This window comes from Humulus lupulus, chromosome 1, assembly GCF_963169125.1.
Source record: "Humulus lupulus chromosome 1, drHumLupu1.1, whole genome shotgun sequence".
In the NCBI taxonomy this organism is placed as follows: domain Eukaryota; kingdom Viridiplantae; phylum Streptophyta; class Magnoliopsida; order Rosales; family Cannabaceae; genus Humulus; species Humulus lupulus.
Window position 1 is genome coordinate 180,821,814 of NC_084793.1, and position 14,185 is coordinate 180,835,998.

Here is a 14,185-nt window from a genome sequence, read left to right on the forward strand (position 1 = left end):
CCTCTTGCTACAGAGGTTTTTCCCGAGCTTGACCATCCGTGAAGGGTTCTGCGGATCGATGTTTACTTCTTCGAGCTCCTCAATAGCCTGGAGCTCGGACCTGTCCTCACCTATTCGGGGGTCAATATCCTCACTTAAGACGATATTTTCCCCTTCGGCGCTCTGAGGTTTTTCAATCTCAGGATCAACTAAGGGTTCCTGAGACTTCTCTCCACCATCTTGGATGGCCATTGCTAGCTACCCAGGTTTCGATTTTCCCTTCATGGAAATGCTGTAGCATTCCCTGGCAGCGAGCTGATCGCCACAGACAGTGCATATTCCCGTGGAAGTAGGGAATTTCATCGCGAGGTGGCGAATGGAAGTGACGGCCTCAAAAGCTATGAGCGTGGGTCGTCCCAAAATTGCGTTGTACGCAGTGGAGCAGTCGATGACCACGAACTCGAGGAGTTTGGAGATTGTCCGAGGTCCTTCTCCTAGGGTGATCACCAGCTCGATAGTCCCTATGGCCGCTGATCCTTCTCCCGAAAATCCATAAAGCATCATGGAGGTCGCCTTCAGCTCGGCGACAGTCAGACCCATCTTCTCCAATGTGGATCGAAATAGAAGGTTTACTGAGCTCCCATTGTCAATCAACACCCTCCTAACTCTCCGATTAGCGAGCTGAATTGCTACAACTAGAGGGTCATTATGAGGGAATTGGAAATGGCCCGCATCTTCTTCTGTAAAAATGATCGGTTGCCTCTCCAATCGCTGCTGCTTTGGAAGACGCTGATCCGGGACGAACTCTACTCCATTATGCGCCTTGAGTTTGTTTACGTACCTCTTCTGGGCACCCCTACTCGCGCCAGCTAAATGCGGACCTCCAGAGATTGTGGATATCTCTCCTCCTATCACGGGAGGAGGGACGTCCTGATCTACCCGAGACCTGGGCTGACTGACCGGGACTTCCGGAGTAGGTCGACTTACTGGAACCCTGTTCCGCGCGTACTAGGCCAAGGGGCTGGCTCGGATGAGAGTCTCGATCTCATCTTTCAAATGCCTACAATCATCGGTATTGTGGCCAACGTCGTTGTGAAAATGGCAAAACTTGGAGGTGTCTCTCTTCCCCTTTTGGTGCTTCAACGGCTCTGGCCTCTTCCAGGGGAGGCGAGTAGAGTTCGCCAGGAAGATGTTCTCCCTAGAGTTGGTGAGCTCTGTATAAGTCACGTAGACCGGCTTGAACTTGTCTATCGACTTATTCTTCTTTGGGCCGTGCTGGCTGCCCTCGCCGTTCCCCTTTCTTTTGCCTCCACCGAGCTGGTTGTTCTGTGTGACATTTTGGGTCGCTGTCGCGACCTCCGTCCCCACTCCAGCGGGCTGCTCAGGGACCTGGCTGGTCCCTGCAGCTGAGGCTTCGGCCTCCTCCAAGTTGATCCATTCCTGGGCCCTATTTAGGAACTCGTTCACCGAGCTAACTCCCTTCATTTGTATATCTTTCCAGAGTCCCCCTCCGATGAGGATCCCAGTCCTCAAGGCCATGAGCTTGGAGCTGTCATCCGCGTCTCTAGCCCGAGCAGCGACGCTCGCGAACCTGCCCAGGTAAGTCTTCAGAGGTTCGTCGAGCTGCTGCCTCACGTTAGCTAGAGAATCGGCCTTGATGCGGGCAACCTGGGAGGCTCGGAATGCCCTTTTGAAGTCAGCAGAGAAAGTCTTCCAGGAGCTGATTGATTGTCTTTTGCTTTGTTTGAACCACTGCTTGGCTAGTCCAGTCAGTGTGGAGGGAAATATCAGACACCTCAGCTCGGGGCCAATGTTGTGGGCCATCATCAGGGTGTTGAACATCCCCAGATGATCCGACGGATCTCCGTCTCCATTGAACTTGGATAGGTGCGGCATACAGAAACCGGGTGGGTAAGCCGTTGCTGCTATGCTGGGGGCGAAGAGCTCCATCTCGTCCCCCGAATCATATTCATCTTTCTCTTTCTCCGACAGGAGCTTCCTCATTAGCTCCTCCATCTGAGCCAGGCGCTCGAGGGTTTTCTCCTGATTTCCTTGGTTATTCCGGGGATGCTCAACAGCTCCGGATCCATTGTACATATTTGGTGGGTTATTGCCCCTCCTATCTTGAGATAGGTTATTTGGGGCATTCCCGCCGTTATGCACTTCGGACAGGTCCCCCCCTGAGCGAGCATGGCTGCCGCCTCCTATTGGCTCTCCTCTATGAGAGTTAAGGCGATCTCGCAGGTCGCCCCCCAGGGTGGTTTGAGGACTTTGTGCCGAGCTTAAACGCTGACGCAGGTCTCCGCCAGAAAGGTCGCTCCGGCGACTGCCGGTCCAGTAGCTCCTGTTAGAAATGTTCAGAGTCCGCCTTTGGGGGTGAGGATCCGGGCTTTCCCTCGGCGCCCTGCTACGTCGAGAAGGTCCCGCGGACGGTGGGTTTCTCCCAATGCTTCCATAAGCTGGAATATCTCGGATGGGCCGAGGTGGAGATGGATATCTTATTGGTGAGGGAGGATGCCTGACTGGAGATGCGATCCTGGTTCCATCAGGGCGGATCAAGTTAGGTGGGGGCCTCGCGGCCCTGCCAACCTGCGGGTCCCGCGCCTGGCGATCTGGACGAGGCGCAGGACGGCTGGTGGGGACGGGTTGATGCTGTGAGCCCTCCCCGGATCTCCTTCTGGAATTTCCTCGAGCTCTCCTGGGCGCGCTCGAGGCTGGTTGGGAGCTGGGAGTTGAAGTTCAGACCAAATGGTTGTACTGTTGTTGTTCGGCTCTAGGCATTTCTTCGAAGTTTGCCTCTCGACGGTGCGATGAGGGAATAGAGTTTTCTATCGGAGGTCTGTCCGAGCGGTTAGGCCTGGATCGATTACCCCGGCGGGACTTATGAGTCTAGCCTTGCCTCTTTCCGACGTTAGCGTCGGTTGTAAGAGGGGGTAGTCGGGCCAACACATCCTTGATCTGCTGATTAGCTTTCGCTAGTTGGCTCCTCAGCTGAGCGTTTTCCATCTCTACCGCAGTGTAAAAATCTGGGTTTGGATTAGGTGGCCAGGGCGCCGAACTTCCAGTGTCATCTTGGCCCACCGGCTGTTTGCCCGACCGCTGCTGGACCTCAGGAATTTGTTCACCGGGGATGGCGATATGATGAGCCTCCTGCCCATCATGCTGTTCCGTCTCGTTACCGTGTCTGGATCGAGTGGTCACCATAGTGGATGTTTGCGACAGCACCAATCTGACTAGCTCTCAATGAAAGCACCAAACTGTTGACGCGGTTCTTCGCCAACAGGTAATTAAGAAAATAAGAGGAAGGGATTAGTGCTTATGTTGAATCGAAATAGATGAATGATCTTTTTCTAAAAATGGGCTGGTGACACAATTACGTTTTTAGGTGGTTCAAAGGTTAAAATCCTTCTACTCCACCAGTCAATATTATTGCTATATGCTTGGTATTCTTTTACAAGGTATTTCTTACACAATAGAATCCAACCCCTTGCAACTCCCAAGGTCTCCATATTTATAGGAGAGGGCACCTGGGAGTTGGTAAGAAGGTCATCCCGTGACCTTCTTACCTATCATGTCAACTCTGTGACATTCATGATTAATTCCTAAAACTTGACACATGAAGTGTGGTCTAATCAATAGGTAAGGGGATAATGGGCCGCACGGCCCAACCCAGTCGTGGGTGTCTGAATACGCATGTTCATGCTGCGTGTCCGAGAAGTCATGGATATATCAGACACGTGATGTCTGATATATGCACGTTTACCTTGTGTGGTTGACTTTATTAAAGGTCACAGCCTCCAACTCTAGCTCGTACCACGAGCTGGATGCTTCCCTCGACCTGTAGCCTTCAGAGTCCAAACTCAGTCTAACCTTGGCGAACCCTTAGGTTACCTCGAGCTGAGGAGGTAGGATCTTTCGATGGCAGCTCCGGTCTTGGGGATGTCGACGTGGTAGACATGATTAGGCCGTATCTCATGATTAGGCCGTATCTCAACTTGCTAACAGCCTGTGGGAAAACATGGCGTACACATCTGCAGTTGGAAGTCTGATGTATGCCATGTTGTGTACTAGACCAAATACCTGCTATGCAGTGGGAGTAGTGAGTAGGTATCAGTCAAACCCAGGACCGAAACATTGGATAGCTGTTAAGCATATCCTGAAGTATTTGAGACGGACTAGGGATTATATGTTAGTCTACAAGGGTGGTTTTCTGAACCTTGTAGGCTACACCGATTCAGATTTTCAGACTGATGTCGATGACAGGAAGTCTACTTCTGGAATGGCGTTTACTCTTGGGGGTGGAGCTGTGATTTGGAGAAGCGTAAAGCAGTCTGCAATCTCTGATTCCTTCATGGAGGCTGAGTACATAGTCGCGTCAGAAGCAGCTAAGGAAATAGTCTGGCTAAAGAAGTTCTATTCGGATCTTGGTGTTATCCCAGAAATGGATAAACCGCTTGTGTTGTTTTGTGACAATACATGAGTGATAGCCAACTCGAAAGAACCTCGAAGTCACAAGAGGAGTAAGCATATAGAAAGGAAGTATCACATTATTCTAGAATATGTGGCCAGGGGAGATGTGAAGGTTATGAAGATTGCAACTGAAGACAATCTTGCGGATCTGTTTACAAAGACACTACCAGAAGCTACATTTGATAAGCATATCAAGGAAATGAGATTAGTAGAATTAAGGCATTAGTTTCAATTAGTGCAAGTGAGAGTTTGTTGGGGTTTTATGCCCTAATTAAAACCCAAATTCTTTGTAATATCATTTTATTATCAATAAAAGAATATAAATCATTTTTTGACTTGGTTAATCATTTTTCTCACATGTTTTATTTTCATGATTATTTGTTTAATATAAACTTCTATTAAATCCCGAGCATATAGCTAATCTTATTTATAGTGACGTAATCACAGTGGAATATAAATATTATTATATGTTCAAAATAAGTTAGTCCTAAGATTAGTCAGTGCACAGGATTTACACTGACTTGCCAATCTATGATATGATCTACTTACACATTACAGTGTTATGTTCTTTCCAGAACATTAGCAAAGTAGATAAGATCGGATGTATTTGTTACATTGGACAGGACCGATATTGACAGTTGATAAGATAAGTAAACACACCGTTATTATCTATTCTAGTCATATCATATAGTTGACCACAGGTCAATTCAATCTCAATTCTGAGTGGTTAGTATTCTAACTGATTGTATTATTTGGGTTCTTTGACTTGCTCGTTACCAGCTTACCCTACGGACTAGCCCATACTTATATCTTGGGAACTCGGTAGTATAATTGAGTGGGAGTGTTAATCATAGATATGAACATCTATAGCTTTTGATGAAGAAGTGAAACGATGGTTTTCTTTTTGTTTGGTTCAAGGTGTTAAATGATAGAGATCTCATTTCAGTAATTTAATTAGTTTACTGAAATATCATTTACAAGGAACTAAGTGTTTTAAGGATAAAATACAATGAGGGGTAAAACGGTATTTTAGTCCTATCTCATTGTAGACCGTCTATAGAGGATTGAGTAACAATTATGGTTGTAACAATGGATAATTAATAGCGTATCTATATTTTTTATAGAGTGTTCTATGAATTCAAGAGTGCAATTCCGAGTCTATAGTGGAGTCACGAGGAATTAATAAGTTAGTAAATTTATTTGTTAGATTTATGATAACTTATTGGAGCTTGATTTCATAGGCCCATGGTCCCCATTGTACCTTGGATAAAATCATCTAGATAGTCTAAATTAATTGATTTAACTATCAATTAGAATTATCAAAGTTGACCAGGTCAATTTTGGATAGTTTCACAGAGTTGTGTAATTTTGAGACGAAAAGAGAAATTATAGCAGATTTATTAATTAAGATAAATTGATATCTAAATTAATAAATAAGTTTAAATCAAGGTTCAAATTATAAATAATTAATTTGATAAAGGATTAAATAATTATTTAATTAATTAAATCAATAGAAAATAATACATGCATTGTTTTTAAGTCCAATGAGCTTATAATCAAATGGAAATTTCACGGGCCTAAAGCCCATGATAATTTCGACCTAGGGCTTCAAATTGGCTATTATTTTATTTATTTTTTAATTAAATTAAATGGCCGAATTGAGTCTATAAAATAAGTGCTTAGAGAGAAGTCAAAAGATAAGTTTAATCACTGATTTTCTAATAGTTTTAGATTCTCTCTAAACACAAGTCATTTTCTAAGCCCCTTTGTTATTTTCTCTTCTTCTCTCTATATCTATCTCATGTGTTGAGAGTTGCCCACACTAGTCTAGGTGATTCTAAGGATACATTGGACGATTGTAAAGAAAATAGAAGATCGGTTCAGTTTCTTGATAATGCTCTGCGACAGAGAGGATACAAGAGTTAGAGAAACTGAAGGAATGACTCTTTAATTCCGCTGCGTATGCTGTAAGTATTCTAATCTTTGTTTCTCTTTGAATTCAATTTTAGATACATGTTTTAGTTTATCTCATATTAATTTATATAATATTAGATATACATGAAAATAAATAAAGATCATGTATAAGTTTCCTAACACACTTTGCTTTGTTGTTTGATAAGATCCAATTATCAAACTTTTCCCTTGCAGTTTTGGCAGCAGTATTGGGAGGGACTTCAAGACAAATTTGTGGTTCTCACATATTAATACAATGTTCAAGTTTGATTTCCATTTCATGTAGTTTTCACCAGTCAACTTTTCATTTTCAAGTAAAGAAGATACAGGATTTGAGCTAGACAGGATTGCTGAAAATAAATAAATAAACAAAAATGAATTTATGCATATAATAAATATCAATAATTTTCGAAATAGTAAACGTGATGCATGAATGCAACAATTAAAGAAAACATAAAAAAATAATTACTAATTCCACGATTAATTAATTTGAACATTAATGGACCAGCCTTAGGGTAGGTCAAACTAATTCCAAATTAATTTTGAGACAAGTTCTCAAATTTATAAGTGATAACTTAAATCAACATTTCTCTTTTGACTTATAAACAACCGATTGTTTGTTCAAGAATACACTAGTCCGCTCGAAAGCCTAATGTACTTCATGAGTGTAACCTATGATATTAGATCAATGACTTAACTCAAGAGTGTGCCTTAGGGTTAGTCAAACTTGAAATACATCATTAAATCCTATTCTTGAAAAAGAAGTTTGCCTTGAGAATAACACAGTCGGAAGCCTTCCTTAGGGGGACACAAGCAATGGTGCCGCGAGGCCCTCTCCATGCTACCTTGGTGCCAACTAATAATGGAGACCATGTGACTTATTGTCATAACCCCCTATCCCCCTCACTATTTTCAAATATGTGTTTTCTCAAAACATCCTATGCTTTTGAATTGATTTGTAAAAATAAAGTGATTTATTTTTACCAAATGATATTCTAATAATTACTAATCCAATTGAGTAAAATTAAAATTATAGAACTATGCCCTAATTAATTCATTTTTAATTTGCTATAATGATTAGGAATATCATTTATTATATAATAAAATAATTTTATTAAATACTAGAAATTAAACAACTTTTAAAATCTATTTCCGCTCTTGAACTAGTTAAAGCTAGATTTATTATTATATGCTCTATCACATAAAGCATATAATCACAAATGACAATCCTAAGGCATGTTTCTACTCATATGAGATGCATGCATAATTTTAAATACTGTGTGGGTTATATGTATGACATGTCAAGAATACATGATAAAGTATTAAACAATTTAATCACATTCAAACATTTAAATAAATAAATACTAAATAATTAAATGCGGGCTGGGTGTCTTGGGTATTTCTAGAAAAATTACAACATTTGCAAAAATAACAAAAATGTAAGAGACTAAATAAAACCTAAATAGATCTCTATCTTCAACTTTGGGCCTTCACAAGTAGTCTTGATCCATTAAACCATTTATCCACATAATTTTGAATTAAAATAACTTTTAATTATCTTAAACAAATTTTAAGAATAATTAACTTGAGCTTTAATGCCCAATAAGTTATTAGGCCCAATTTTGAATTTGGGCTCATATATTTAATTCAAAATAAAATAATTTTTTAATTATGGGCTAAAATTAATTAGCACCATAATTTAAATGGATAACTTTAGATTCAAGCCCTAGGGTTTAGAAACCCTAGGGGCAGCTGAATGTGGTGGCTTGGTGGGGCACGACAGCTGGGAGGTGCGCAGCTACTGGCTGGAGGCTAGCGCATGGGCGCGTGGGGCTGGTAGGCGCGGGCGCACGCAGTGCGCGCGAGGTTGGCAGCTGTAACGCCCTACTACCTTAGAGCCATTACCAAGTGAGTTTAAAATGTAATAGTCACTCGCTAATCGAGGTTTAGGTTAAAAGTGTAGCTAAGTTGAGATAAAAACCCGTGCTCAGTCATTAAATACAAAATATTTGGATACTCATTGAAAATATCAGAAAGTTTTACAATTGGGATCCCAAAACGCTGTCTAGAAATATTTACAACTCAAAATAACAATTAAGGTCGGCTAAACGACAAAATTCAGGTTAATACATAACATTTCCAAAAAATACCCCTGGCCGTGGCAGCCAAGCAGGCCGAACATGTACACGTTCTTTCACGCTCTCCGTACTCATGGTTGGTCGACCTTTCCCTTGCCCTTACCTGCACCATAGAGCACCCGCGAGCTGAAGCCCAGCAAGAAAAATCAACACAAACAATTAACATAAGCATATCTACTAATCAACATATAACAAAGCAGCCAACAAGCTAAACACATAGTGGCCATGCCGTCCCAGGCGATTTACCAGGACCTGGGTTCGCGGTCTACACCGTGAGGATGACTCATGCATTTGAGAAGGGTCTCACCCTAACGGATTGCACTCCACGTGCTCAATGCCACATTCGACCCTTTGTCGTACTCAGCCTTGCACTCCACGTGCTTAACGCCATTCTCGACCCCTTGCCATAATCGGCTTCCTGCCATTCTCGGCCTTCGGCGTTTCCAGACTTCGCTGTTCATTCACAAATATGCATTACATAGCATATAATCCACAAATACTTAAACAAATACAAAAACTTAAACAATAGGGATACGCCCTGCAATTCAATCACATAGGGCTATGCCCTGCAACACAAACTATAGGGTCATGCCCTGCTCTACGGGTATAATAGTTTTCTTACCTGTGTCCCAAGCTTCTTGAGTACCAAAATCCCGAGCACAGTCCTCTAGTCCGAGCCTCACTGAAAACCTAGTCAAAATGCATTGGAAAAAGCTATCCATCAAGCTCTAATCCATTAAATAACTTTGGAATGTAATTCTAGTCTCTGAGACCTTGGATTCTATCAATCGGGGTGATAAAATCCATCCTGAGCCCTAACAATTGGGTTCCCAAGTAAAAAACCTACAAAACAGCCAAAGCACTGAATTAGGGCTGCATCGCGCCCCAAAACAGAGGCACAATGCCTCCCTGCTGGGAGACACGGGCCGCGGCATGCCCTTCCTAGGGTCGTGGCGCGCCTCAAGAACAGAGGCCTCCCCAGGCCTTCACGCACACACGGGCCGCGGCATGCCCAACCTTGAGCTGCGGCTCACACCCCCAAACCCAGAAAACCTCCATTTTTCTCAAGTTTTCCTCAAGCCAAAGCCCTCTGAAATAAACCCAATTCAAAGCCTATACCCAAAAATCCTTGTTCCCATAAGCTTAACATCCTAACCACTCATAAACAACCCCAAGACTCCTCCAAATAACCAAGAGAAAATCTCAATTCTGCTCACATGCATATTACTTCCAGCAGATTTCAACAGAAAGAATTGAGTTTAAAAAGCTTACCCTGGAGCTTACTAAGTCTCTGAATTTACTCCCAAAGTTCCAAACTATTAGCCTTCCAAGCTTAGGCCTTGAGTTCCTCCCTTAATCCTAAAGAAAATTAGCTCTTCTTCTTTTTTTCCTTGGTTCTGGTTTCCTCTAAAGCTTCCAAAAGAAAACTCAAGTATATGCCTAAGTGTGAGTAATGTGAAAGACTTCTCTTCAGCCAGGCCTATCCACTCCTAAGGCCAAATTACCACTTTACCCCTTCTTCTAATAAAATTCCTATACTAACCTCAAGGGCAATTCCGTCATTTACGCAAATCCTACTAAGTCCCCGAGTATTCCTATAAATCCTTGTTTAATCCCGATATATCCAATAACTACCAAAATACTGCCTGATACTCAATATATTCCCAAAACATAATATACCCAAAATACCCCTAGGCTCCTCTCGGGCCAAGCATTTGACCCCGTTGTGACTTTCTAGCTAAAGTGCTCCCTAGGACTGTCTCAGATCGTGCATCACAAATATATCACCACTCACACGTGGTGTCAATCACAATATACACAAATATTGCATTTATGGCCCTCAGTGGGCTAAAATTTACAAATATGCCCCTAACAACCAAATGGGACCCACATGCATATTTAATTCACCTAAACTTACATTTCTAATCACATACTCATAAAATTCACATATCAATACAATAAATCAATTATTGCCCTCCAGACACGCTAATCAAGGCCCTAAGCCTTATTATCAAATTTGGGATGCTACAACTATCCCCTCCTTACAGAAATTTCATCATCGAAATTACCTGAATAACTCAGGATACCGATCTCGTATATCTGATTCAAGCTCCCACATCGCCTCTTCTACCTTGCTGTTTCTCCACAGCACTTTCACCAAGGCGATGGTCTTGTTCCGCAATACTTTATCCTTTCGGTCAAGAATCTAAACCGACTTTTCCTCATAAGAAAAATCCTGGTCCAACTCCAAGTTCTTATAGCTTAGCACGTGCATAGAATCTGATACATACTTCCGGAGCATGGACACGTGTGCGGGGTCGGAGGATGAACCCTTGATAGAGCTAGAGGCATCGCCAATCTGTAAGCTACCTCTCCAACCCGTTCTAGTATATCAAAGGGGCCAACAAACCTAGGGCTCAGCTTGCCCCGAACACTAAACCGTTTCACTCCTCTCAAGGGAGATACTCTGAGAAACACGTGGTCACCGACTTGAAACTCTACGCTCCTGTGTTTCAAGTCCAAGTAACTCTTTTGGCGACTCTGGGAGGCGAGCATTCGAGCACTAATCTTTTCAATCACTTCTTTGGTCCTCTGAACCATCTCAGGTCCCAAGTATCTCCTCTCACCCATCTCATCCCAATGGATAGGTGATTTGCACTTCCTCCCATACAACATCTCATACGGAGCCACTCCAATAGTCGCCTGATAACTATTGTTGTATGAAAACTCAATCAAAGGGAGATACTTACTCCAAGATCCCCCAAAATCCAGTTCACAGGCTTGCAACATATCCTCTAGTATTTGAATCATCCTCTCTGACTGTCCATCCGTCTGAGGATGATAAGCGGTACTAAATTGCAACTGCGTGCCCATAACCTTCTGCAGGCTCTCCCAAAACTTGGAGGTGAAGGTGGGGTCCCTGTCAGATATTATCGATCTTGGAGCCCCATTAAGTCGAACAATTTCCTTCACATACAACTCAGCATACTGCTCCACAATATAAGTCAACCTCACAGGCAAAAAGTGGGCGGACTTGGTATACCTATCCACAATCACCCACACGGAATCATGTTGTCCCATGGTCTTCGACAATCCAACCACGAAGTCCATGGTGATATCCTCCCATTTCCACTCTGGAATCCCTAGAGGCTGCAATAACTCTGCTGGCCTCTGATGTTCAGCCTTTACCTGCTGACAAGTTAAACACTTGGCCACATAATCCACCACATCCCTCTTCATTCCCGACCACCAATACAAGGTTCTCAAATCTTGGTACATCTTCGTCGTACCCGGATGTAAAGAATAGGGAGTGGTATGAGATTCATCCAAGATCTCTCGCCGGATATCAGAATCCATCGGAACACAAATCCGACCCTTGTACTTCAGTAGTCCCACCTCCGAAATAGAGACGTCTCTAGCCGCTCCTGCTAATCTGCTTTCTTTGTATCCTCTCAAATGGGGATCCCTCCCGAGCCTCCTTGATCCTCTCAAGGAGCATAGACTGAAGAGTGATGTTGAACCGTCCAACCACCAACTCTATACCCGCTCTAGTCATCTTCTCAGCTAACTTATCAGATATCTGCCTCGAACTGAATAACTATCCTGGGCTTTTCCGACTTAATGCGTCAGCCACTACATTGGCCTTCCCGGGGTGGTATAGAATGTCACAATCATAATCCTTTACCAATTCCAGCCACTGTCTCTGGCGCATATTCAGATCCTTCTGAGTAAAGAAGTACTTCAAACTCTTATGGTCGGTGTATATTTTGCACTTCTCGCCATATAAATAATGTCTCCAAACCTTAAGTGCAAATACCGCCGCTGCTAATTCTAGATCATGCGTGGGATATCTCTGCTCATAATCCTTCAGCTGTCTCGATGCATAGGCTATCACCTTTCCGACTTGCATCAGTACACATTCCAAACCATGTCTGGAAGCATCACAATAAACCAAAAACTTCTCATTGTCTGACGACAGACTCAATACTGGAGCGATGATCAATCGCCGCTTCAATTCCTTGAAACTATTCTCACACCTGTCTGTCCACACATACTTAGTCTTCTTTCATGTCAATTCGGTCAACGGTGTGGCTATCCTGGAGAACCCCTCAATGAATCGCCGATAATACCCTGCTAATCCCAAGAAGCTCCTAACTTCCGGTACACTTATCGGTCTAGGCCAATCTCTCACTGCTTCAATCTTGCTTGGGTCAACCAGAATCCCCTTCTTACCGAAAATATGGCCCAAAAATGTCACTTGCGGTAGCCAAAACTCACACTTGCTGAACTTAGCATATAACCTATGCTCTCTCAACCGCTGTAATACCAGGCGTATATGCTGCTCATGCTCTGTCTCTGACTGCGAGTACACCAATATGTCATCAATGAACACAATTACGAATTTATCCAAGTAGTCCTTGAAGACCCTGTTCATCATGTCCATAAAGGCTGCTGGGGTGTTGGTTAATCCAAAGGACATAACCATGAATTCATAGTGTCCATACCTCGTGCAGAAGGCGGTCTTTGGTATGTCCTCCTCTTTAATCCTTAATTGGTGGTAACCTGACTGAAGGTCAATCTTAGAAAATACGGTCTTCCCCTGTAACTAGTCAAACAAGTCGTCGATCCTAAGTAATGGGTACTTGTTCTTAATGGTCAACTTCTTCAGCTCCCTATAGTCAATACACATCCTTAAAGATCCATCATTCTTCTTAATGAACAACATTGGAGCACCCCATGGCGAGAAACTCGGTTTGATGAAATCCAAATCCAATAACTCCTGCAACTAAATCTTCAGTTCCTTCAACTCTGTCGGAGCCATTCTATAAGGTGTCCTAGATACTAGCTCTGCCCCTGGCGCTAACTCTATAACGAACTCGATCTCCCACTGTGGCGGAAACCCAGGCAAGTCTACGGGAAATAAATTTGGAAACTCACATACCAATCTGGTCACACTCGGTCCAACTGCCACATCTCTAGAGGTATCCACAATGTTTGCTAAGAATCCTATGCAACCATCCTGCATCAGGTCTCTAGCCTTCAGTGCCAAAATCATAGGTACTCATGGTCCACTAAATGTCCCCATGAATACAAAGGGTACCTCCCCTTCTGGTTCAAAAGTCACCATCCTGCGCTTGCAGTCAATTGTCGCCCCATACTTCGATAACCAATCCATCCCTAGAATCATATCGAAGTCATCCATCGCTAACTCAATCAGATCAACAGACAACTCTCTACTGTCTATCTCTACTGGAAATGCTTTAACCCATCTCCTAGAGACTACCAGTTCCCCAGTCGGCAACAAAGTCTGAAATCCCCTAGCATACCAATCACTAGGTCTACACAGCTAATCTATCACTCTAGCAGACACAAATGAATGAGTAGCCCCTGAATCAATCAATGCAGTAAAAGAAGAACCAACACTAGAAATCTGACCTGTCACGACCGAAAGGCTAGCCTCAGCCTCAGTCTGGGTCAAGGTGAATACTCTGGTAGGAGCGAGAGTGTCGATTTTCTTCGACTCCCCTTTCCTGGCTTGTGGTCAGTCTTTCTTCAAATGGTTGACATTCCCACAAATAAAGCAGACCCTGATTCTGCACTCTCCCTGATGTCGTCGTCTACACCGAGGACACACTGGGAAACTC